We start from the raw sequence: 25,057 nt of genomic DNA, 5'->3' as shown, positions 1-25,057 counted from the left end.
ATCCCGCTAATGTCACCAGAAGCGTACTGCGCAAACCCAGTATGGTCTGTGCCTGCGCTGTACGTTCCTGGTGACATCAGCGGGATTGAGGACACGGCAACACAGGTGCAGTGGTTTTCAGACTTTAAAGTCTGAAATTCCAGAAGTGAACCGGAGGCGGGGCCTGAGCATTGGGGAGTGGCTGCGCGGGAACAGGATGTCTGCAGGGGACCATTAGAACCCCGGGTAAGTTCAACTCATTTTCCCCCGACCCCCCTACAGTATCCCTTTAAGGACCAGAGCCTTTTTTTCCATTCAGACCACTGCAGCTTTAACGGATTATTGCTTGGTCATACAACCTACCATCTAAATGAATTTTACCTCCTTTTCTTGCCACTAATACAGCTTTCTTTTGGTGCTATTTGATTGCTGCTGCGATTTTTACTTTTTATTATATTCATCAAAAAAGACATGAATTTTGTCAAAAAAATGATTTTTTTTTTTACTTTCTGTGCTGACATTTTTCAAATAAAGTAAAATTTCTGTATACATGCAGCACTTCAAATGTGGACATACATGTTTTTGATTAAAAAAAACCCATTCAGCCTATATTTATTGGTTTGGGTAAAAGTTATAGCGTTTACAAACTATGGTGCCAGAAGTGAATTTTACCATTTTGAAGCCTCTCTGACTTTTCTGACCACCTGTCATGTTTCATGAGGTGCTAAAATTCCAGGATGTTATAAATACCCCCCAAATGACCCAATTTTGGAAAGAAGACATCTCAAAGTATTTACTGAGAGGCATGGTGAGTTCATAGAAGAATTTATTTTTTGTCACAAGTTAGCAGAAAATTACACTTTGTGACAAAAAAAAGAAAAAAAAAGTTTCCATTTCTTCTAACTTGCGACAAAAAAAAATGAAATCTGCCACGGACTCACTATGCTCCTCTCTGAATACCTTGAAGTGTCTACTTTCCAAAATGGGTTCATTTGTGGGGTGTGTTTACTGTCCTGGCATTTTGGGGGGTGCTAAATTGTAAGCACCCCTGTAAAGCCTAAAGGTGCCTATTGGACTTCGGGCCCCTTAGCGCAGTTAGGCTGCAAAAAAGTGCCACACATGTGGTATTGCCGTACTCAGGAGAAGTAGTATAATGTGTTTTGGGGTGTATTTTTACACATACCCATGCTGGGTGGGAAAAAATCTCTGTAAATGACAATTTATTTATTTATTTATTTTTACACACAATTGTCCATTTACAGAGAGATTTCTCCCACCCAGCATGGGTATGTGTAAAAATACACCCCAAAACACATTATACTACTTCTCCTGAGTACGGCAATACCACATGTGTGACACTTTTTTGCAGCCTAGGTGCGCTAAGGGGCCCAACGTCCTATTCACAGGTCATTTTGAGGCATTTGTTTTCTAGACTACTCCTAACTGCGCTAAGGGGCCCAAAGTCCAATGAGTACCTTTAGGATTTCACAGGTCATTTTGCGACATTTGGTTTCAAGACTACTCCTCATGGTTTAGGGCCCCTAAAATGCCACGGCAGTATAGGAACCCCACAAATGACCCCATTTTAGAAAGAAGACACCCCAAGGTATTCCGTTAGGAGTATGGTGATTTTATAGAAGATTTTAATTTTTTGTCACAAGTTAGCGGAAATTGATTTTAATTGTTTTTTTTTCACAAAGTGTCATTTTCCGCTAACTTGTGACAAAAAATAAAATCTTCTATGAACTCACCATACTCCTAACGGAATACCTTTGGGTGTCTTCTTTCTAAAATGTGGTCATTTGTGGGGTTCCTATACTGCCCTGGCATTTTAGGGGCCCTAAACCGTGAGGAGTAGTCTTGAAATCAAATGTCGCAAAATGACCTGTGAAATCCTAAAGGTACTCATTGGACTTTGGGCCCCTTAACGTAGTTAGGGTGCAAAAAAGTGCCACACATGTGGTACCGTTGTACTCAGGAGAAGTAGTATAATGTGTTTTGTGGTGTATTTTTACACATAACCATGCTGGGTGGGAGAAATATCTCTGTAAATGACAATTTTTTGTTGTTTTTTTTTACACACAATTGTCCATTTACAGAGAGATTTCTCCCACCGGTATGTGTAAAAATACACCCCAAAACACATTATACTACTTCTCCTGAGTACGGCAATACCACATGTGTGACACTTTTTTGCAGCCTAGGTGTGCTAAGGGGCCCAACGTCCTATTCACAGGTCATTTTGAGGCATTTGTTTTCCAGACTACTCCTCACGGTTTAGGGCTCGTAAAATGCCAGGGCAGTATAGGAACGCCGCAAGTGACCCCATTTTAGAAAGAAGACACCCCAAGGTATTCTGTTAGGTGTATGGTGAGTTCATAGAAGATTTTATTTTTTTGTCACAAGTTAGTGAAAAATGAAACTTTGTGAAAAAACAATAAAAATCAATTTCCGCTAACTTTTGACAAAAAATAAAATCTTCTATGAACTCTTCATACACCTAACAGAATACCTTGGGGTGTCTTTTTTTCTAAAAAGGGGTCACTTGTGGAGTTCCTATACTGCCCTGGCATTTTACGGACCCAAAACTGTGAGTAGTCTGGAAACCAAATGTCTCAAAATGACTGTTCAAGGGTATAAGCATCTGCAAATTTTGATGGTAGGTGGTCTATGAGGGGGCGAATTTTGTGGAACCAGTCATACGCAGGGTGGCCTCTTACATGACAGGTTGTATTGGGCCTGGTCTGATGGATAGGAGTGCTAGGGGGAGTGACAGGAGGTGATTGATGGGTGTCTCAGGGGGTGGTTAGAGGGGAAAATAGATGCAATCAATGCACTGGGGAGGTGATCAGAAGGGGGTCTGAGGGGGATCTGAGGGTTTGGCCGAGTGATCAGGAGCCCACACGGGACAAATTAGGGCCTGATCTGATGGGTAGGTGTGCTAGGGGGTGACAGGTGGTGACAGGAGGTGATTGACGGGTGTCTCAAGGTGTGATTAGTGGGGGGAATAGATGCAAGCAATGCACTGATGAGGTGATCAGGGCTGGGGTCTGAGGGCGTTCTGAGGGTGTGGGCGGGTGATTGAGTGCTCTAGGGGCAAATAGGGGTCTAATATGATGGGTAGCAGTGACAGGTGGTGATAGGGGGTGATTGATGGGTAATTAGTGGGTGTTTAGAGGAGAGAACAGATGTAAACAGTGCACTTGGGAGGTGATCTGACGTCGGGTCTGCAGGCGATCTGATGGTGTGGGTGGGTGATCAGATTGCCCGCAAGGGGCAGGTTAGGGGCTGATTGATGGGTGGCAGTGACAAGGGGTGATTGATGGGTGGCAGTGACAGGGGGTGATTGATAGGTGATTGACAGGTGATCAGTGGGTTATTACAGGGAAGAACAGATGTAAATAATGTACTGGTGAATTGATAAGGGGGGGTCTGAGGGCAATCTGAGCATGTGAGCGAGTGATTGGGTGCCCGCAAGGGGCAGATTAGGGTCTAATCTGATGGGTAACAGTGACAGGCGGTGATAGGGGGTGATTGATGGGTAATTAGTGGGTGTTTAGAGGAGAGAACAGATGTAAACAGTGCACTTGGGAGGTGATCTGATGTCGGGTCTGCAGGCGATCTAATGGTGTGGGTGGATGATCAGATTGCCCGCAAGGGCAGGTTAGGGGCTGATTGATGGGTGGCAGTGACAGGGGGTGATTGATGGGTGGCAGTGACAGGGGGTGATTGATAGGTGATAGACAGGTGATCAGTGGGTTATTACAGGGAAGAACAGATGTAAATAATGTACTGGTGAATTGATAAGGGGGGGTCTGAGGGCAATCTGAGCATGTGGGCGAGTGATTGGGTGCCCGCAAGGGGCAGATTAGGGTCTAATCTGATAGGTAACAGTGACAGGTGGTGATAGGGGGTGATTGATGGGTAATTAGTGGGTGTTTAGAGAAGAGAACAGATGTAAACAGTGCACTTGGGAGGTGATCTGACGTCGGGTCTGTAGGCGATCTAATGGTGTGGGTGGGTGATCAGATTGCCCTCAAGGGGCAGGTTAGGGGCTGATTGATGGGTAGCAGTGACAGGGGGTGATTGATAGGTGATTGACAGGTGATCAGTGGGTTATTACAGGGAAGAACAGATGTAAATAATCTACTGGTGAATTGATAAGGGGGGGTCTGAGGGCAATCTGAGCATGTGGGCGAGTGATTGGGTGCCCGCAAGGGGCAGATTAGGGTCTAATCTGATGGGTAACAGTGACAGGCGGTGATAGGGGGTGATTGATGGGTAATTAGTGGGTGTTTAGAGGAGAGAACAGATGTAAACAGTGCACTTGGAAGGTCATCTGACGTCGGGTCTGCAGGCGATCAAATGGTTTGGGTGGGTGATCAGATTGCCCGCAAGGGGAAGGTTAGGGGCTGATTGATGGGTGGCAGTGAGAAGGGGTGATTGATGGGTGATTGACAGGTGATCAGGGGGGATAGATGCATACAGTACACAGGGAGGGGGGTCTAGGGAGAATCTGAGGGGTGGGGGGTGATCAGGAGTCCCCAGGGGGCAGTTTAGGGAGTTAAAAAAAAAATAGCGTTGACAGATAGTGACAGGGAGTGATTGATGGGTGATTAGGGGGGTGATTGGGTGCAAACAGTGGTCTGGGGGGTGGGCAGGGGGGGGGGTCTGAGGGGTGCTGTGGGCGATCAGGGGGGGGGGGCAGATCAGTGTGTTTGGGTGCAGACTAGGGTGGCTGCAGCCTGCCCTGGTGGTCCCTCGGACACTGGGACCACCAGGGCTGGAGGCAGCCTGTATAATACACTTTGTAAACATTACAAAGCGTATTATACGCTTCCTATGCGGCGATCGTCGGGTTAACAACCCGCCGGCGCTTCCGATTGGCCGGTGGGTTGACGTCGCGGGTGGGCGGAGCGCGCGCGATCCCCGGCAACACAGTGTCCCAGGACCCGACGCCATTGTGCGTTACGTGGTCCTGGGACTGCCACTTTGCCACCGCCAATGTGCAGTGGGCGGTCGGCAAGTGGTTACACCACCAACAAGCAAACAAATACTCAAAATAATTTTGACAGTACTTTTTCACTTACTTTTTGGTACTTTTTCCATTGCAAAGTGCTAAAAAGTTGTATTAAATCGAAGATAAAAAATGATCTCTTGGGAGAAAACTCAGGAAAAAAAGGAAATTGCGTATGGACCTATGTGTGAAACTAGCCTAAACCTAACACTAAAATGATCTTCTGGTCTTCTGGAGGCCTGAGAGCATTTACTTTTCTAGGTGCTCATTGTGATAACAGGTTGGGCTGATTATAAGATCTCATGACAATATGTAAGAACCAGTGGTCCTCCTTCTTTCACCAGAAACATGAATTCATCCTTTTTGAGAGACAAGTAAGGTATCTAGAAAATCACAGAAGCTCTTGGCAGGCAGGTTTGAATACGTACATTGAAGACTTGGCTCTTTTCTTTGTACCTCTTACTGATCTATAAGGCCTTAGGATCACCTTTCACAAAGCCTACTTTCCATCATATTTCATAATTCCTGCCATGGTGCAGCTGAATTCACACCATGAACATATTGCCTATAAGTACATTTTTATGAGGTAGGTGCTAGGAAAAGCTATATAACCAAATTCAGTAGGCTAGTAATACACCTGTTACCTGATCTGTTTCAGCATAGTTTAGTATTCCCAGTTTCAAGTTTCACCCATGAGGGGTAAGGACCTGGTTATTCTCATAGTATTAATAATTATAGACACAATATCAGCCTGTGATGCCAATACCCTTGATTCTAACCTGCAAGATTATTGCCTGTTGTATGACAAATATTTGTTTAAAGGGACCCTATAAGGATCTCTAGAAGAAGTTGCCAGCTCCACGCCTTTCCATGTATATCACTTCCTGTCCACTTCCACTCACCAGGTGGATGGAGAGCAGGGCCGGCGCTGCCATAGAGGCAAAGGGGGCAATTGCCCCAGGGCGCTGATCTCAACAGGGGCCCCTGCAGCGCCAAAACCTTGTCCCTGTCAACTGCTTTCCCCTCCCCGCTGCTCCCTGAGGCCCCTGCACATCCCGGCGGGCAGCGGCTGTAATGCCTATGCACTCTCTCACCGCGCTGTTTCCTCCTCTCTATTACCCGGCGCGTGTTATGTGTAAATAGGTGCCGGGTAATAGAGAGGAGGAAACAGTGCAACTAGAGAGTGCATAGATTGTAGAGCCACTGCCCGCTCCAGTCCCGCTCAGCCGGTCTCCCACAATGTGGATATAGGTGCCTTGCAGAGCAGGTCTCTTGCAGAGCGGAGATGGATGCTGCTGGCCCCCTCACTGCACTCTCTGTGAATGGCTGCAGGTCGCTCACGTGCTGCAAGCAAAACATTCTCCAGGTTTCCTCCCTCTGCATTTCATCTTCATCCTCTTCATAGCAGCGGTACGATCAGTGATGATTGTTCATGATGATGATTGTTTATACAGTGAAAGGCTTCACTACAGTGTTTCCCAGTGCAGGTACATTAAACTCATCATAGATTTAAAATTACACCCAAAAAGTGATTCATAGCTACTGTGGGGGAGCGTTTGTTAATTTTTTTTTGAGGGGGGACAATCGGGGGGGGGGGGGGGGGGAGTGATGGGGTAGTGGGGCCCCCTGCTTAAGCTTACCCCAGGGCCCCTTAAACCGGCCCTGATGGGGAGTGATGGCACAGAGTGCGCAAAGAAGGGCAAAGTCGGCCACTGCTTTTATTTTAAGCTCCAAGTGGCCATGCTGATAATAATTTGCAAAGAGCTTGACAGTAGCAGATACATGGGGCTGTGTTTAGTTTATTTGCTTATGTATCACTACCTAGTCCCTTTATTGATATTTTGCCATTTTACAGTCAGGATTCTAGCTAATTAGAAGCCTTCTGTAGTATGAATCATCGATGACAGCTCTCTAAGCACAACCGGTCAGCCAGTTTTTCATCTATTTACATCTTGTATTTGAAAACAGACTGTATGTCAAGTATCTGTGTTAGATCCATTGCATATTCTTTTGCAAAGTCCAGTAATACCACACCTACAGCCATCTGCTACATATATATCTATTCAAATCTTTACAAAAAGAAAGTTGATTTGTTTGACAACATATGTCTTTTATAAATCCATCCTGGCTAAAGACTTAGAATTCTGTTAAATATTGGTAACACATTTGCTTCAAGATGTGTGCAGATGAGGTTAATTCACCCCCTGTCATCTGCTACCTTGTGTTGGCAGCAGGTGGTTAAGGTGTAGCAGTGGGACAACTTCAAAGCATCATAATAGCGGGCAGGTGATTGCTTAGTAGATGTGATATGCTGAGATTTCCAACCAGAAATGATGGCAGAGGAATAGCATTCATGCAAGGAGATGCTGGAGTGACCAAGCCAGCGATCTCCGCACCTTCAGACCAACAGGATAGCAAACATGGCAAGATGGCCAGCACCAAGACTGCAAAGAAGTTCCTTTGTTTATTTAAAAAGTCAAAAGAGGACCACAAGTACATCATGGCAGTGGATAGTGCCACCCGGAAACAAGATCAGGTTTAGGTTTAAAATAAACACTCCTTTAAGCTATATTCATCCACATGCATGAATATGTAAATTATTGTTTTTTCTGGGCAGGATGGCGGTATAGTGAATAGCATTCTCTCCTTGCAGTGCTACATCCTTGGTTCAAATTTGGGCCAAGAGTTTGTATGTTCTCCTAGTGTGGTAATAGGATTCCTCCCACATCCCAAAAAACATACAAATAAGTTACATGGAATCTCTTCCTCTAAAACTGACCTTAGATTTGTAATAGATAGCGGAGATGCCGCCGCAGTGGTGAGCGGCATGGCGGCTGTCTCCGCGTCTCCGCCGGCGGCCTTCGCTGCGCAGTTACATGGTGGAGTTTTGCCTGGTTCTTCAGTTGCACATAGACTGAGGGCTACGCGCGCGTGCGCCGGGGGACTGGACCTTTATGCGAATAGAAGGGGAGTCAGCTGATCGGTCGGTCAGCTGACTCCAGCAGTGCTCCTGATTGGCTGAGTGACTGGGGCGGCGCTATGGGGTGCTCTCAGTATATATAGGACCTGCCTGTCAGTAGCTCTTCGTCTGCTGTTGCAGATGATACGTGTTAGCACTCAGACCTTAGTCAGATCCCAAAGTGTGCTAGAACCAGCAGGAGCTGGGGATCTACACTTAGTCAGATTCTGTTGATAGCTAAAGTACTAATTTAATTGTATTATTTGTTATGACCTTCTGCTAGCCTTGACTACTCTTCTGCTTACTGATTCTGTGCTTCTGCCTATCTGATCCTGTTGCCGACTCAGCCTGAACACTACTCTGATTTAAGACTTCTGTCTTTGTACCGTATCTGTCCGTTTGTTGCCGAATCTGCTTGTCTGACTTTCCTGCCCTCACCAGTGAGCCAAGTCCCTGGTGAGGGATTCTCTGTACAATCTTAATCACCTGCTCCTCAGGTGACCAGTAGCTGCAGTACAGTCTTAATCACCTGCTCCTCAGGTGACTAGTAACTACGGTACTGTCCTCATCACCTGCTCCTCAGATGATTAGAAGCTGCAGTACAGTCTTGATCTCCTGCCCCTCAGGTGCTCACCTGCTGCAGTACAGTCTGAATCACCCGCTCCACAGGTGATCAGTATACGTTATCTTACTGTGCACCACCCGCTCCTCGAGTGTACTGATTACTAGTCCATCTGCATCTCCAGCTTGCTGGAGTGCTGATCCCTGTGTTCTATAGAGATATCTCCCTCTACCAGCTTCTCTGGGGGAGTTGGTATCTCTATCTGTATTACTGTTGCACCAAACACCTATCTTTACATCTGGTTGTCCTGTGGCTCGCTATACTAGCATTATTGGTGATTCTGCAGATCACCACATAATCAGGTATAGTATCTGTATTATTGGTGATACTGCAGATCACCAATAATCAGAAAATCTGTTCTTGCTGACACCAATCGTTACAAGATTATGATGGAAATTTGACTATGGTAGGGATTTGATTGTGAGCCCCTCTGAGGGACAGTTAGTGACTGGCTATATGTTGTATAAAGCTCTCTAGAAGATGTCATTGCAATGTAAATACATAAAAAATATGTATTTTTACAGTAGTCTGTAGTCATATCATATAGTCATATAACTATCCCTCAAAGGAGCTCACAATCTAATCCCTACCATATTTAAAGTTTAGTGGCATTTTGATACTTAGCCAATAAGGAAGGCAACCAGGTAATTTACCAGGATGTTTTTGGGTTGTGGTAGGAAACCAGAATGCCCAGACGAAACCACACAAATGCAGAGAAATTATACCACCATACTTTCTGTTAGTTTAGTCAGCTTTGCATTAGCATGAGCTCACACTAAAACAGACCAATCCCTTTTCTGAGGTTACATTTGGGGGTGATGTGACAGGGTTGGTGGCTTGTTGGGGCGATAGATTGGGGGGAGGCAGCCTGGTCTAAAGCAGATGAGAAGGCTATATTATATTATGCTGCTGCTTGATTGGGGCAATTGGAGCATTTGAGAGTGGGGAGATAGAAGGTGAAGGTGAAGATTGTTATAAACTGTTCTAATCACCTTGCTTCGACACCATCGTCTCACAGACTGTGAGATCACTTGACTCTCCACACCGCAAACAGGATATAGACTTTCTCAGGCTTCTTCAATGTTTACGTTATTTATTCAGGAAACAGGAATACAGATAGATACATACATCATATCCTAGCCATGCCAATCTTCATGTTGCATTACAAGCTCGTGATTAGACTCCCTGCTGGAGTCTATCAGGTACCTTCTTCCTAACTACGTTACACTAAACTACCTATGTACAGCATACATTATATCAGATTACAGAAAGGAAGAACATGCTTAGAAGTCGTCCCAGTCAGCCTTGCTAGCTAGTGCAGAAGGAAGAAGCAGAAGAAGCCTTTCGTAGCTCCCTCAGCCTTTAATACTGACTAGGAAAGAGTTAAATATGACATCATCTTCGCCACCCCCTAGATTAGTCTATTGGTGGACCCACTTGTGGTGTCATCATACACACCTACTTGATTAATAATCAACGAGGCGTTTGGCCTATATGCAGGACCGTGGATGTTTAGTAAACATGGCCAATGTTTTCTGTTCCTGTGGTTGAGGTCAGAGTAGTCCGATGGCCTTCTTTTAGGAACATGTTCTCAGTATCTGCGTGTATCCTCTGCTACACGCAGACCCTGAGATGCCTCTGCCTGCATCACAAAACCTCTATTTATTTTAAAGGCATACACTGCGGACAAGCCTTTTACATAAAACTCAGGCCAAGTAACTGAGGCCTACTTAAATTATAACAATCCCCCCTAAAACGGCTTGACCCGCAGATCCCAGCGTCTGAACCTCCCAGTACCTGGTTTCTTTTCTTTTATGTTTCACTTTTCGATGTTCGTGCTCACACAACTTCTCTGCTCTAGGCGATTACCCCTGGAAGAGAGAGAGCAAGACCTCTTGGTCTTCCTATAACCAGGCTCTCTGGGGAGGCCCTACTTCTAAGTCCCTCTATACCACATGCTCAGCATTTGCGTCACTTCCGTATCACTCACAAACTTGCATGACCACAGAAAAGTGAAACTCGTTTGGTTGTTACAAAACGGAGCAGTGCCAGGTGCCTTCTAAAAGAGCGCCTTTATACAATCAGCTCCATCACAGGTACTACTAAACCTATACCCATAACCCTGTATATCCCTTAATTTGAAAATATCGGTTCAGGAGATTGTTTATGAGGCACCAATCTCTGGACCAGGTTAATTTGTTTTACGTAATTTTAACACGCAACCTCACCTGGATAATGATGCCTAACGTTGTCATCCCCATCCAGACGACCAGTGGGTGTAGAAAGAACTTTGGAACTGCAGAGGCCCAGTCCGAGTGTCCCTGGAACATCACCGGAACCCTTGTCCACCAGGTCAGACTGGCACTCACCTGCTCATTTTTGTGTTCTACCTCGTGAAGATCACCTGTATCGTGGTGAAATCTTACCTCTAACTTAGTGTACTGTTTGTTTAACCTTTGTAACAAAATGTGGTCGTCTTGGATCAAAACCTGTTCCCCTTTGTCCCATGTCGTGTTCTCTTTCAGGACGGGAACTACCCGTGAAACTTTGAACTTTAGATTTTTCTTACCAATTTGAAAAACAACGTCATCCAACCTGGATGACTGGATCCATATGGGATCTCCGCTCCCACAATAGGTTCCCCTTGGAAACTCCCCCTTATCGGAACAATTATGAGAATATACCTTGAATGTATCATTAGAACTTATGTTAAAAAACCAAACCTTTCCTTCCGCCACCGGAACTATCGGTTGGGCTTCAGGGTGGATCTTTTGAATGGTAGCCTCGCATTCTGCGTTATTGAGCCTGCAGGCTTCTTCACTAAATTTGACTTGCCCCGGCCAGCGCAGGTACTTCTGCAAGAATTGCCCGCATGAGGACAACTCTACTTGCTTCACCTCCCCGTCTAGCACCAAAAAAGGTTGACCTCTCAGGTCCTGGTGTAAGACACGGGTTGAGGTGGGAACTAAGGAAGTGGCGGTGCCTAAAGGAATCTTGCACCGTTTCCCTTCGTTCGCCCAAACATCTCGAAGCTGCCATGCAAAAGATCCTTCTCCAGAAAAATTAATATACCTCCCCTTGTCCAATCTCTCGCTGACAAAATATGTCCCCAGCTGTCCTGATTGGACCTCTTCCCCCCTTACGTCCTGAGGCACAATATGTACCTGAGGTCGGGAAGACAGTACTTTCTACAATCTTTCAATTAAAAGTACCTCTTCACTTACCCAACTATCATGAGGATAAGCTGCTGCCTATGGACTGTGTAATATCGTCCCCTGTTGTGACCCGTGTGGTGTGAATGGGGTTCCCTGTGTGGGCTTTCCCTCCCCCGGGACCGCTCTCCCCACCCTCTTTGTCACCTGGAAATGTGGCTTGATCTCGATTTTTACTTCTTGTTTCGAGAACCACCTACCCTCGGCTTTCCAGCCTTTACGTGTGTATAGTTGTTTCAGAGGCACTCTCTGTTGGTAGCTCCAGAGTGTGATGTTGTCCCCCGCGTCTCTCCGGCAGGAGAATTGACGCCTCCTACTCGTTCCTCTCCAATCTGGAATTATCTCACTCTGCATAACCAAGACAAGGTACCCCTGAATCACACACTCCACCTTTTGCACGTACCCATTGTACTGCAATGTACCTTTTAACAAACCTTTGGATCGGTGCATCGATTCTGGGAGTGTGGTATTAAATAGCAGATTTACACTGCCATTCAATCCCCACTGCCCGCACACCTGACCCTTCAGACCTTTCACCCACATTGTGCCATGAAATTTGTTTTCTCCTGGCACAAGTGCTCTTTCCCCCCATCCCTGCTTGGTCCATCTGTGCCAATCAGAGGGAGGTGTGAAAGGATCAGTACCTTTGTCACCCAACATTAACATGCTTGGGCCTTGCATTCTCATTAACCCCTTATTATACATGAGAATGTCCTCTCTTCGTTCTCCTAGGACGGAATGGCAACCTAGGATCACCATCAGCATGGTACTCTTCATTATAAAAGCACCACCTTGGGAAAGAAAAACATTAGCACTTTGCATTATGCTTTGCTCAGACAGTTTTGTTAGTCTCTTTCCGATCTCAGGAATCTCGTGTTTTAGTCTCTTTCCAATTTCAGGAATCTCGTGTTTTAGTCTCTTTCCAATTTCAGGAATCTCGTGTTTTTCCAAACTTAGATTGGCATCTGGAACCTTTCGCTTATCCGACTGACATCTCCAGCTTTGCTGCCAGCACTGCAGCTGTCTCGATTCCATATTGCCCAACTCCTGAAATCGAAATACAAACAAATCAATTCTTATTAATGATTTGGGATTCGCCCTGCGGCTTGTACTCTGTACACTTGAAATTGATCAATATATATCGTAATTGATCTCGTTGCTCTATGGTTCTCATGAACTCTGTTTACTCTTATTGGTAGATTGGCGTTAAACTTCACCCCCCTACCTCAGTACTATCCTCAGTACTTACCTGTTTACAATATGCTCCCGCGGACTTCACCTTTGGAAGCTCGCTTCACCTTTGGAAGCTCTCACCCCATTGCAGCTCACTCCACATCCCCCCTTATCTGTCCATGCGCGGCCGTCGCATGCACAGATTACGGATGCCACACCTGATGCTGCTTTGCAGGTGAGCCTGCAATGCTCTTACTCATTATCGCATTTACTTATCTAGAACTTCATCGCGATACCAGCTCTGCTAGAAGTTCTGTGTGTTGTGCCCTCTGACCAATGTTTGCCGTGCCACTACTTCCAGACTTCACCAAAAAACGGCTGCCTCCCTGTAGGAAGGAGCACTTTGCACTTAAACTACACAGGGTGCAGGGCTAAGCATACCAGCGTCGCATGCCTGTATGCAGATCCCTGAATACCCACATGGTAGGTAGTCACATGGCAAACAGCGTACTGATACACTGTCACTCTGTACATGGCAATTCTATCATCTGTATAATTGCCCCAAGAACTGCGGTCAGTTTTTGTTCTTTGTGTTACAATTGATAGGAGCTGGAAAAAACATATTTGACCAATCAGTGGACGAAAAAAAACGCACAAAAAAAAACAGCCCCAGCCCAGCATAGACCACTCAGTCAAGCTCTGGCCCTGTCCACGACAAAAACCGGAAAAAAACGTTACCGCTCTGCAGAAGCGGCGACGGAAACCCGAATTGGTCAACTCCCTTTTTTCCAACTCCGGCACCCCCCTGATGCACTGTCCCCCCCTATACTCTATTGGGAACTCATGCTGCACCACCCATTACGGTGCCCCACTTACAGGAATAATCCCGTAAGCAACTCAGTACAGACACTTTCCTGACCTGCACTGCTACGTGTGTCCCTGCACCTAGCTGGGACACTTTTCCTATCCGTGCTCCTGCTAATCATACAGTAATAGCTTGTTGCACGTATCCTGGCATTCCTTTCCACGGACTCAGGGAAAACCTCTGGGGAAATACTTTGAGACCCGAGACACACAGTAGCCTGTCTCTGTATTTCTACCCCCCTCCCTTTCAGCTGCTCTGCCCGGAGCCGCGAGCACAGCCTGACGTGATGTGGATCCCCCAGCCCCTCCTCCCCCCCTGCCATGACGTGTGGGGGCCATGACTCTCGGGGGCGGGCTCTCTCCACTGCCGCCATTTTGAGTCCTGGACTGCCAGCTAAGATGGCTGCTCCCATAGCAGCCTCTCGTTCCTATATCTTAGGAGAGGAAACAAAATACAAACAGAACAAACATTTTATGCATAATTACAAAGCATCTATCCACAATGCAGAGTAAAAAAAAAATCATACATTCCTGGATGTCCGTAAAAACCTAAGGAGAAATCCTTGGGACGTGGAAAACTCCCTCTCTCCACAAATCACCTGCAGCTTATCTCAGCCATAACTCAGAACTACTACAGCACGCCGCATAACTCTAAACCACATTAACGGCTAGTACTGCTGAGACGAACAACAGACGAGCTGGCTGAACAACATAACAGATGCGGATATGTACAAGCATGTTAGCAACTCTGACTGGAAACGCACGGAGGAAAGACAAACAAAAACCTCACCCATTATCTCAGCTGTCACTATGCGAACTTACACAGCTACCCAGAGACAAGGGCTGTCCACCCAGCTCCCCAAAAAAAAAAAAAAAAAGAAAAAAAAACAGCTCACCGAGAAAAAACTTACTTCTAAGTTTTACAACTGTTCTCTCCTTCCCTCTCCTGTCTACTCGGCTCCGTCTCTCCCCTGTCCTCCACTAACACTGTTGGTTTCCCTCTGCCGCGGGGGACCCCCCCCCCCCCCCTTTATCTATCATCCTGCCCAGTCTCTGGACAGGGAGAGAAAAACAAAACAAAACCCAGAGAGAGAAAACAAAACATCTGCCACACAGGAACATCGAATCCTAAGAAACAATCAAAGCGCATAAACTCTGAAAACACATTCTGTATTTACAAGATGCGAAACCCGCAGCCTCCACGCTGCAATTAACCCAGAATGTACACAATAACACATTATCCTCCTCTCACACAATAAAGATAATGCAACATAAAAACGTAAAACATACTTGCCTGAGCAGAGGACTTTGTAAGCCTGCGAATTCGACCAGCTTATGGCAACTTTTTCACGACACTGAGTGGATCTCTGGAACTCCTGAGCGTCATCTCTGTGTACCCACACTGGCTCAGCGGATCGATATCCAGCGGCAGCTGCCAGCCGGCCTCGGAGCGTTCCAGTCACCTGCGATCCGGTTTAGGCTATGACTGATGTGCACTTACAGCCAAAGTTTAACATCCACGAGTGTCGCCGCTGGTTCCCTCGAATTGCAGCCCGTGTGTGCTCGGCTCCCACACACTCACCCCAGCTTATCAGTATCAGCTTGATAAGCTTTACAGTCCGTGTCCATCTATTCCGCTTGTTTTGCTGTGGAATATCTTGAAACCACTTTCTTCGGCCCCGGCCCCGTCTGCCTGTATTGCTAGGCAGGGAAGGATTTCAGCACCACTGTTATAAACTGTTCTAATCACCTTGCTTCGACACCATCGTCTCACAGACTGTGAGATCACTTGACTCTCCACACCGCAAACAGGATATAGACTTTCTCAGGCTTCTTCAATGTTTACGTTATTTATTCAGGAAACAGGAATACAGATAGATACATACATCATATCCTAGCCATGCCAATCTTCATGTTGCATTACAAGCTCGTGATTAGACTCCCTGCTGGAGTCTATCAGGTACCTTCTTCCTAACTACGTTACACTAAACTACCTATGTACAGCATACATTATATCAGATTACAGAAAGGAAGAACATGCTTAGAAGTCGTCCCAGTCAGCCTTGCTAGCTAGTGCAGAAGGAAGAAGCAGAAGAAGCCTTTCGTAGCTCCCTCAGCCTTTAATACTGACTAGGAAAGAGTTAAATATGACATCATCTTCGCCACCCCCTAGATTAGTCTATTGGTGGACCCACTTGTGGTGTCATCATACACACCTACTTGATTAATAATCAACGAGGCGTTTGGCCTATATGCAGGACCGTGGATGTTTAGTAAACATGGCCAATGTTTTCTGTTCCTGTGGTTGAGGTCAGAGTAGTCCGATGGCCTTCTTTTAGGAACATGTTCTCAGTATCTGCGTGTATCCTCTGCTACACGCAGACCCTGAGATGCCTCTGCCTGCATCACAAAACCTCTATTTATTTTAAAGGCATACACTGCGGACAAGCCTTTTACATAAAACTCAGGCCAAGTAACTGAGGCCTACTTAAATTATAACAAAGATGAGGCCTGCTAGGATGGTGGGCTTTAGATTACGCAGGTCTCTCTGCCATTGACCAGGTTGAGGAGTGGGGAGGAAAGGGGTGGATTGGGAGATGGTGAAGGCATGTCAGAGATAGGCGTGGGGGCGATGTCCAGGTTGCTGAGTGAGGCGGACTTGGAGAATATGAAGTTAAGAATATGACCGGTGCAGTGGGTGGGGGAGTCAGCATGTTGAAAGAGGCCAAGAGGGAGAGTAGCTGTATGGCGGCAGGAGTGCTAGGCTCATGGATAGGTAAGTTAAAATCACCGAGTATGATGGTGGGGTGGCCAGATGACAAGATGTGGTGGAGCCAAGAGTGGAGTTAAGGTAGATGAGGGGTGATATAGGACAGCAATGATGGCTGGGAGGGGATGGTATAGGCGGATTACATGGGCCTCAAAGGGAGATAAGTGCAGGGAGTAGGGTTGTGAGAGGACCTAGAAGGTGCAGGATGGTAAGAGGAGCAGACCCACCCCTTCCCCAGTCCTGCTGTCAAGTCTGGAGGTGTGGTTGTGGGCAGCAGCCACGGTACAGTCAGAGGGGGTGAGCCATGTCTCTGTGACAGTGAGGAAGGTGAAGGGTTTAGAGAAAAGAGCTCATGGATGGATGTGAGCTTGTTGCAGACATATCTGGTGTACCAGAGACCACAAGTGAGAGAGTGCTTAGGGGTGGGAATGGGGTTATTCTGGGGAGGTCTGTGGGAGCGGGAGGAGTGTGGTGGAGTTTGGTGGGGGGTGGGTAAGGGTTGAGGGCTGAGTAGGGGTCTAGGGATGGGGGGTAGAGGGTGGGGGGAGAAAGAAGAGGGACAAGTTGGATAAGCAGGTGGAGGAAGAGCATGTGGTAAATGGTGCAAGGGGGGGGGGGGTGAGGGGGGTGTGTGGCTAGGGAAGGGTTGGAGAGCCAGGGAGTGGGGGGGGAATACATTACATTATGTAGGGATAATGTGGACAGTGGTATAGACTGAGGTAGGTGAGTGGAGAATGCTGGATGAGCAATGGAAGGATCATTTTCTTTGATCCGGGATAGTGTTCAGCAATGCAGGTGAGGTTTAAAGGTAGAGGAAGTTACCTTGGTGTAAAACTGTATTCTACTGAATTGCTGGTGAATTCTGTTACATTCGATTGTTCCACCCTTAGATAGCTGCCCTTTGAAAGTGAACTGATGTCAATAGAACTGACTATAGGTCCTCCTTATATACACATGTCCAGAGCAAATGTGTAATCGAGATGGCTGGCAGACAATTTCATGAGTAGCCAAGCATCAAGCTACTTCATTCAATTATGGCTAGTGGCTGGTCAGCAGATAATGTGATCTCTTCAGTGTCATAGTTTAAGCCTTGTACACACGGAGGCACTTGAGTGACAGTGCAGTGCTGACGCTGTACAGATGTATCGCTAGTCTCTAGGCTAGCAACAAGTCTGTTGCCCTGTGCGGGCAGAGAGGGAAAGAACAGTGAGCATAGGAGTGGCTTTCCAGGGGCGGGGAAGTGAGGAAAAGTATGGGTTCGGGCACTAGGGACATAATGTGGCCGCTGTACACACGCTAGATTTTTGGCTGAGGTGCCGTCATGGCCAATTTCTATCCAGCCTGTGTATTTTGTTTTACCTCACAGCAGAGTCTGGCATCAGGTGTTCATGACAGGATTTTCAAGGGGGGATGGGGGGTTTCCTGAAAGGTCTCCCTCAGCCACGCACAACACAATATGATAATATGATAGGACATCATGCTGGGTACACATAATGCAATTTTCCGTCCGGCTGACAGGATCTGACAATTATTCCCTAAATGTCTGATCTGCTCTTGATTGATAACGGGATCGATAAGGAGCAGTTTGGATACAGATAATAATGAGGACATCCGACATCGCTAATGAATAGGAAAGTGAAGCATTCACACAGCAGGGCACAGAGCTGCGCTCATACCTGAATCTGTTAAGTTCCCCAGAGCTGCTCCATGCTCTGTGCACACGCTGCTGCTCCATCTAAAGTCAATTGTAGTAGGGAAAGAAAAGAGCAGTGCTGTGAGCTGCAGAATGCCTGCAGATATTCTGGTGTCTCAACTTGTGCCTATCACATGACCCTGCACTGGCCCTGGTCTGAGGGGGGATTCTGGGCTGCTGTAATCCCCCCCACCCTGTGTTTTGTCTATGGTTAAAGATACTATAGTAGCTATATATTTCACCTTTTAATCCTAGAACTAACTGCAGAGAAAATTAAGATTTTATAGAAAGGAAATAAGGACACTGAAATTTCTTGAAAACCTATTGTTTTGTGTATGTAATTACTCTCTGTATCCTGTTTTTTACAGGTTTACATAAACTGGAAAATTACACACAAATAAGTTGCCTCCAGCTTTTGCATTCACATGTAATGCATCTTGATCATAGCTATTATTTAATTTATATTTCTAGAACATTAGAAGTTCTGCACTTGTTCGCAATCCCTGTATTATCTTGACTTGAAAGACATCACTTAATTATGAAAACTGATATGGCTTTGATAAAGATCATTATCATCTCAGAGCCATGAGACAATGAACCATTCTAACCTGAACTAAATTGGGACATACTGTTCATTATATAACCAGCTCAAGAGGATTGAGAAATACTATGCAAGGAGATTAAAGGCTAATGATGTTATTTCTCTACATTAAATGGAGCATTTGAAAGTGAACAATCAGTGTAGATTGAATATTATAACTGCAAACTGTAAAACACAATAGTGAGAGCTGTGATTCAGCAGAGATGACAGTGCAAACAATAGAGGATCACAGTGCTGATGTGTGTATTTTACAGAAGAAGGACTGGTGAATTAACCTAGACCCTCACCCCACTTCATCCTTCTCTGACCCTGGAGAGCAAACACCAGGAGTGATGGATGAAATAGCAATCAGTATCTGACTTGTGTATTTAGATAAACTCCTAGACAGTTTGTAGGAGATGACCTACCAAATACAACATAAATCTTTTTATGAAGTCAGCAGTTTCAGTGGGAGTATTTAGAACATTGCTATATACACTGTTCGCTATATACACTGATAACATTGTTTCTTTTCCTGTGTGAAATTCCATCACATCCCTCTGGGATAAGCAATAGTGCAAATTCATGACTCTATCGCCAGAAGCCATTATTGTTCAGTCCTCCTCGGAGGTCAAAGTTACCAAAGGAGCTGCATCAGTTCATTGAACATCAAGTTTTCTTCAAGAAACTTGGGACAAGAACTTGGAGCCAACATGGTTTATAAACCATACAAGTGGAAGTACTGCTTAGCAACCAGCATATCATATATCAGTAACCAACAGATTTGCCCAATATGTGCTACTTTTCTTCCATAGCTGCATCACTTGTAGAACATAATGTCTGACCTGGATTGATAATAGTGCATTCCCTAAATAAAGTTCTACTTCGACAGACTATTGTTTTCACTAAGAGTGGTCATGACATTGACATTTGACTACGTTCGAACACAGTGGTGGAGTGGGCTGCTACATATCACAAAATTGAAAAATCGCTGAATGTATCTAGAATCTACATAATATACAATGCGCATACATTTTATTAAATTATTGTTAAAAAATATGAGATTTCAAATATAGTACTAGAACACAAAAGCAAAAAGGAAAGTGGCAAAGGGGTTTTAAACTGTTACTACGATTAGATAAATACAAAAATACAAAAAAATAAATACAATTTAGCAGCGACTAATGTGACCTAGAAAGATCGGGGATCTGTAGATCAAAACGATAGTAAAATCTTATGCATTGTACAAAAATGGAAGCAGACAAAAGGCAAACTTCATAATAATGAGGCAACTGGTAGCTCACCAAGCTTCCTTCCTACAATTTGATGGCCTATCAGAAGCTAAACTGAGAGTAAACTTTTATGATCCTCATCAATAGGGCTGTTTTGCATTTGTCTGGATAGGCACAGATTAAGGTTTGGTTCATACTAGGTCTGCTGTTTAGTGTCCACCTTTATGATGGAATGGGCAGTGGGGTGGGAAAAATGAATGGAATTAATTGTCAATGATTTTCTTTGGGTTGATTAACATCAATTTGTTTTCGATGTGGCTGTTTTGTCTGTTGCATTTATGACTGTGACAATCCTGATACAGTTAGGTCCATAAATATTTGGACAGAGACAACTTTTTTTTCTAATTTTGGTTCTTTACATTGCCACAATGAATTGTAAATAAAGCAACTCAGATGCAGGTGAAGTGCAGACTTAGCTTTAATTCAGTGGAGTGAACACAATTATTGCATAAATATAGTGCTTTTTGGGATTGCAAAAATGCTGTTAAAGCCATTCTAGTCTAGTTGAGCCATAGGCCTAAGGGATACAGACAAGAAAGGCAACATTTCTGTCGTAGTTATGAAAAACAATGTACACCAGACATTTTTACTTTGCAACCTACCATATTTTTGGGACTATAAGATGCTCCTGACTATCAGACGCACCTAGGTTTAGAGGACAACACCAGGGGAAAAAATATATACTAAACATGGTGCATCTATGGTGAAGGGGCATCTTGTGGATTATGCCCCCTTTGTACCTCATGGCCTCTTGTAACTCTGGTGTCTCCCTGTGTCCTCCTCTGCCACTTGTGTGCTCCTGTGTCCCCCATGTGTCCGCCTCTATCCTCCTTGGGTCCTCCTCTATGCCCCTTTATGTTTCCCTGTGTCGGGTCTTCCGTTATTCCCACTGAGGCATCCTCTGCATGGGCACAGTACAGGGAGTCTACGACATTGCGGCGGCTTGGAGCTTAGTATTGGCAGGCGTTCAAAAGTCAGAAAGTCTCTGCATTTGAATTTGGACTACAAGAGGCAGTGACTCCCCCATACCCCCCAACCCGCTTTTGAGGGAGAAAAGGTGAGTATTATAGTCCAAAAAATACAGTAATTATTAGGGTGTAGCGATTCCCAAAAATGACAAGGCCTACCCCAAATACAAAAATGCTGAATGGACAGAACAGCTCTGGGAGGACATAATCTAACACTGCTGAGCAGGCTATGACTCCGTAATGCAGAAAATGAAGAAGAAAGAAGATACAGATACAGTGTATTTACAATGTTATGTGCTGGCAGCTGGTTGTGGGTGCTCAGAGCATTGTAGATGGGTGTTATGCTGCTAGAAGCTTGTGGAAGCACATTGTTCTCTCTCTCTCTCACTCTATGTACATATACAGTATATATCACTCTGTATGTATATATCCATATATTGCAATCCTTACTCTTGCATCTATCCAGACAATAGTGTGCTTTCATGCATGCACCCACTACAGGCCATAGTCTTAAGACTATGACTAAGGGCTTGTGCACATTTGTGCAAGCATGTACTGATGTTGGCATTTGTGCCAAAACGTAAAAACCATGCCTATAAGAATGTCCTCCAGACAGCACTCAGTGCTTGTAGCTCTCTCAGCTCTGGTGCTTGTGCCTGACTTATCCACTGCTTACCCAAGCTTGCCAACCTACCTGATCTGTATTTCCTTTTCTGACCCAGCATGTCTAACTATTTGTGATCTGTCCTTGTCCTGCCTTTTACAGCATCCAGCTTCTAACCTTCAGATCGGCAGCTGCACTGAAGGACATAAGGTGGATCCAGCGCTGTAGACGTGCCATTGACTTCAGTGCAATTTTGTTGAATTTCTACAGTTGAATTAGGTGTTTTTTTGGGACAATCAGAACCAAATTTGAATAGCCATATTTGGGTTGACTATAGCAATGACCCGTATGCGAACAACAATGCAATAGCACAGCAGGAGGTATGAATAAATATCTCCCTAATGGTGCGTACACATGCCTGATCTTTACAAACGATAGGTCGTCAGACCCGCCCGCGGGGCCGCCGTTCTGCCGACAGTTTCCCGGTGTGTACAGTCTGTCAGCAGGCTGATAAGGCTGGTTTTGACCAATCCGCCGAGCGGATCAGTCATGTGTGCACAGCTTAAAGTTTATTTATCCTCACTCCAGCATGCAGTTCTTACAGTGTAAAAATGCTAATTTATAGCAATATTTCTATGCAGATTATAAGATAAGGACAACTGTTTTTAAATATTAACTGCAATAACAGACATAACTAAAAAGGTATTTTTATGTAACACAGAGTTCCCTTTTAAAAGCGTAAATGTAATTAGAGGACCTGCAACGACTTAAAGCAGAACATAGAAAATTATTCAGGATGCCAATTTTTTAAAATTATTTATCAGGGTTTCAGCAATAGAAACCCTTCGTATAATTGTATATATTGCAGCATAATGGTATGTAACCCAGATCTCACAGTGATTTTTTATTTTAGTCTAGGCTATATGTAATATACAGCCTTCTGCCCCAGAGCACTTTGGGATTTCAAATAAAGTTGCTGTTCACTACACAGATGGGAAAATAAAAAATCCCACAGTGATCTACCTGCCAGCAATAAAGATGTAAAATTGTAGACCATGGTGAGGGAAGGTTTTACAATGGGTAAAGAGGGGCTAAATAGTTTATAAATTAGCGTTGTAAAAAAAATAAGCAATATTGTTTATTAAGATATATTCAGTAAAATTCCAATTTAAAAGTACCTCTGTTGCGAAAATCTTAAAATTTTAAATACATGTAAAAATATACAAATAAGAAGTACGTTTTTTCCAAAGTAAAATGAGCCATAAATTACTTTTCTACTATGTTGCTGTCACTTACAGTAAGTAGTAGAAATCTGACATTACCGACAGATTTTCGATTAGCCCAACTTCTCATGGGGGGATTCTCAGGGTTTTCGTTATTTTTAAAAGCACTTAGTGAATAGCAGTTGCTCCGTCCAACTGCCCAAAAAGTGTGCAGCGAGCAGGGAGGCTGGCCAGCATCTCTGTATAAATCTTTTTCAGGGAATGTCTTTATAAAGAATAAAGGCCATGCTGAGAATCCCCTATGGAGAGATGGACTAACCCAAAACCTGTCGGTAATGTCAAATTTCTAATAATTATTGTAGGTGACAGCAAAATAGGAGAAAAGTAATTTATGGCTCATTTTACTCTGGAAGAAATGAACTTTTTATTTGTATGCGTTTTACATTTTAAGATTTTCTTGACAGTTCCTCTTGAAATAAAAATGAAGACTGTTTGGCTTAACCACATATACAAACCTATTAGCCTCGCAGTCTAAGTCTCAGCAGCCACTACAGCACTTTTCTCCTGCTCCCCAGTATGAAAATATAAAAAAACCTCAAGGAAGGCTGAGTATAATGGCAAGTAGCTGCTTGGTCACTTTCTTCCAGGAGAGCTGACTATGATGTATATATAGGTAAGGTAGGCATAAAATTGTCATCACAAGCCTGAAAGATTACAAGGTTAATTAATCTTCTCTGAGCTGTTTCTTTCAGTCTTTGTCTCTCACAGAGGTTGTTTAAGGACAAGGCACTTTTGTGCATCTAAATATATCACACAAGCTTGCAGTCCTTGGAAAGACAGCTAAATGTGGATTTATTTTTCCCATACTTTTGTCTGCAGTAAATGAAATGGTTTTCTAAATAACATACATAGTAGGTCATGTTTTAATTTCACGATCTTAAGATTTATGAATACTATTTTGTGATTAATAAAATAAAATAGAACACATTACATAAATATGCAACATGCCAAGTAAGAAAACAGATTAGGACTAGCGATGGCCTTTTTATGTATGCCATATCTTTTTGCTAACTTTTCACATTTTAGCACATTTGAGAAAAAATATGGGCATGTGACAGCACACGTTTGCCAAATGCATTGAAATAAATAGGCATAAGAAGAATGGTTTCCAAGACACAGGAACAGCTTTTTTCCTCAAGCGGTAGCCATACTTAATGCTGAACCACATTAGAGCTGCCAGGACTTGATAGTAATCAGCACAGAACTGTAAATGAACAATTCTCACATTGCTTACTGCCACTATACTTGCATAAATGTCCTTGACTTGTAATATACACACTGTCTGTCCTTGTATTGTTTTTGTTTGCGTTTGTTAAGCAACTGCCAAGACAAATTCCTTGTAGGTGCAAACTTATTTGGCGAAATAAAATTGATTCTGATTCTGATTCTGAAGAAAGTTCTAATTTTTGCAAAAATGTTTATCTTGCAAAAATTCATTATACTTTCCCGAAAATGTATAGTTAGGAAAAAATGTGAAAATGACTGGTTAAAATTCAGGCTCATCCCTAGTTTTTGGATATAACTTTCTAACGTTCCAACAGGCCTGGAGATCATTTTACTATAGTGAGGGCTGCTGTGGTGCTTGCGTTCTGACATCTTATGGCTACAGTCATGTTTTCTACCAGATACCTGCCAGGTAAAGCAATTATCACTCACTTCCTTCGGAGGTAATGGAGGTTAAATTTTTTCCTGGTTTTTTTTTCGTAGAAAAAAATGTTAATATTTGTAAAATGCTTTTCTCTTGCATTGTTAACTAAGGACAGGTGCAGCCACTTAGAGCATTCTTAATAAGCCACTCTAGTAGACATCTGGAGCATTGCAGAATCATGGGCAAGGGCTCCTTGCTGCCTAGGTACCCGTTCCAGCCAAGACTCATCCCTGGTCTCCTAAACCTAAGTTGATGCCCTTAATCAGTACACAAGCCAGCTGGATGTGGGTTATGTATTATCTCTGTTTCAATCATCTTTATTATTATTATCATTATTGATTTATAAAGCGCCAACATATTCCGCGGAGCAGTACAAAGTAATAAAACAAACAA

Source organism: Hyperolius riggenbachi, chromosome 5, assembly GCF_040937935.1.
Source record: "Hyperolius riggenbachi isolate aHypRig1 chromosome 5, aHypRig1.pri, whole genome shotgun sequence".
NCBI lineage: Eukaryota > Metazoa > Chordata > Amphibia > Anura > Hyperoliidae > Hyperolius > Hyperolius riggenbachi.
Note: the sequence above shows the minus strand (reverse complement) of the source record.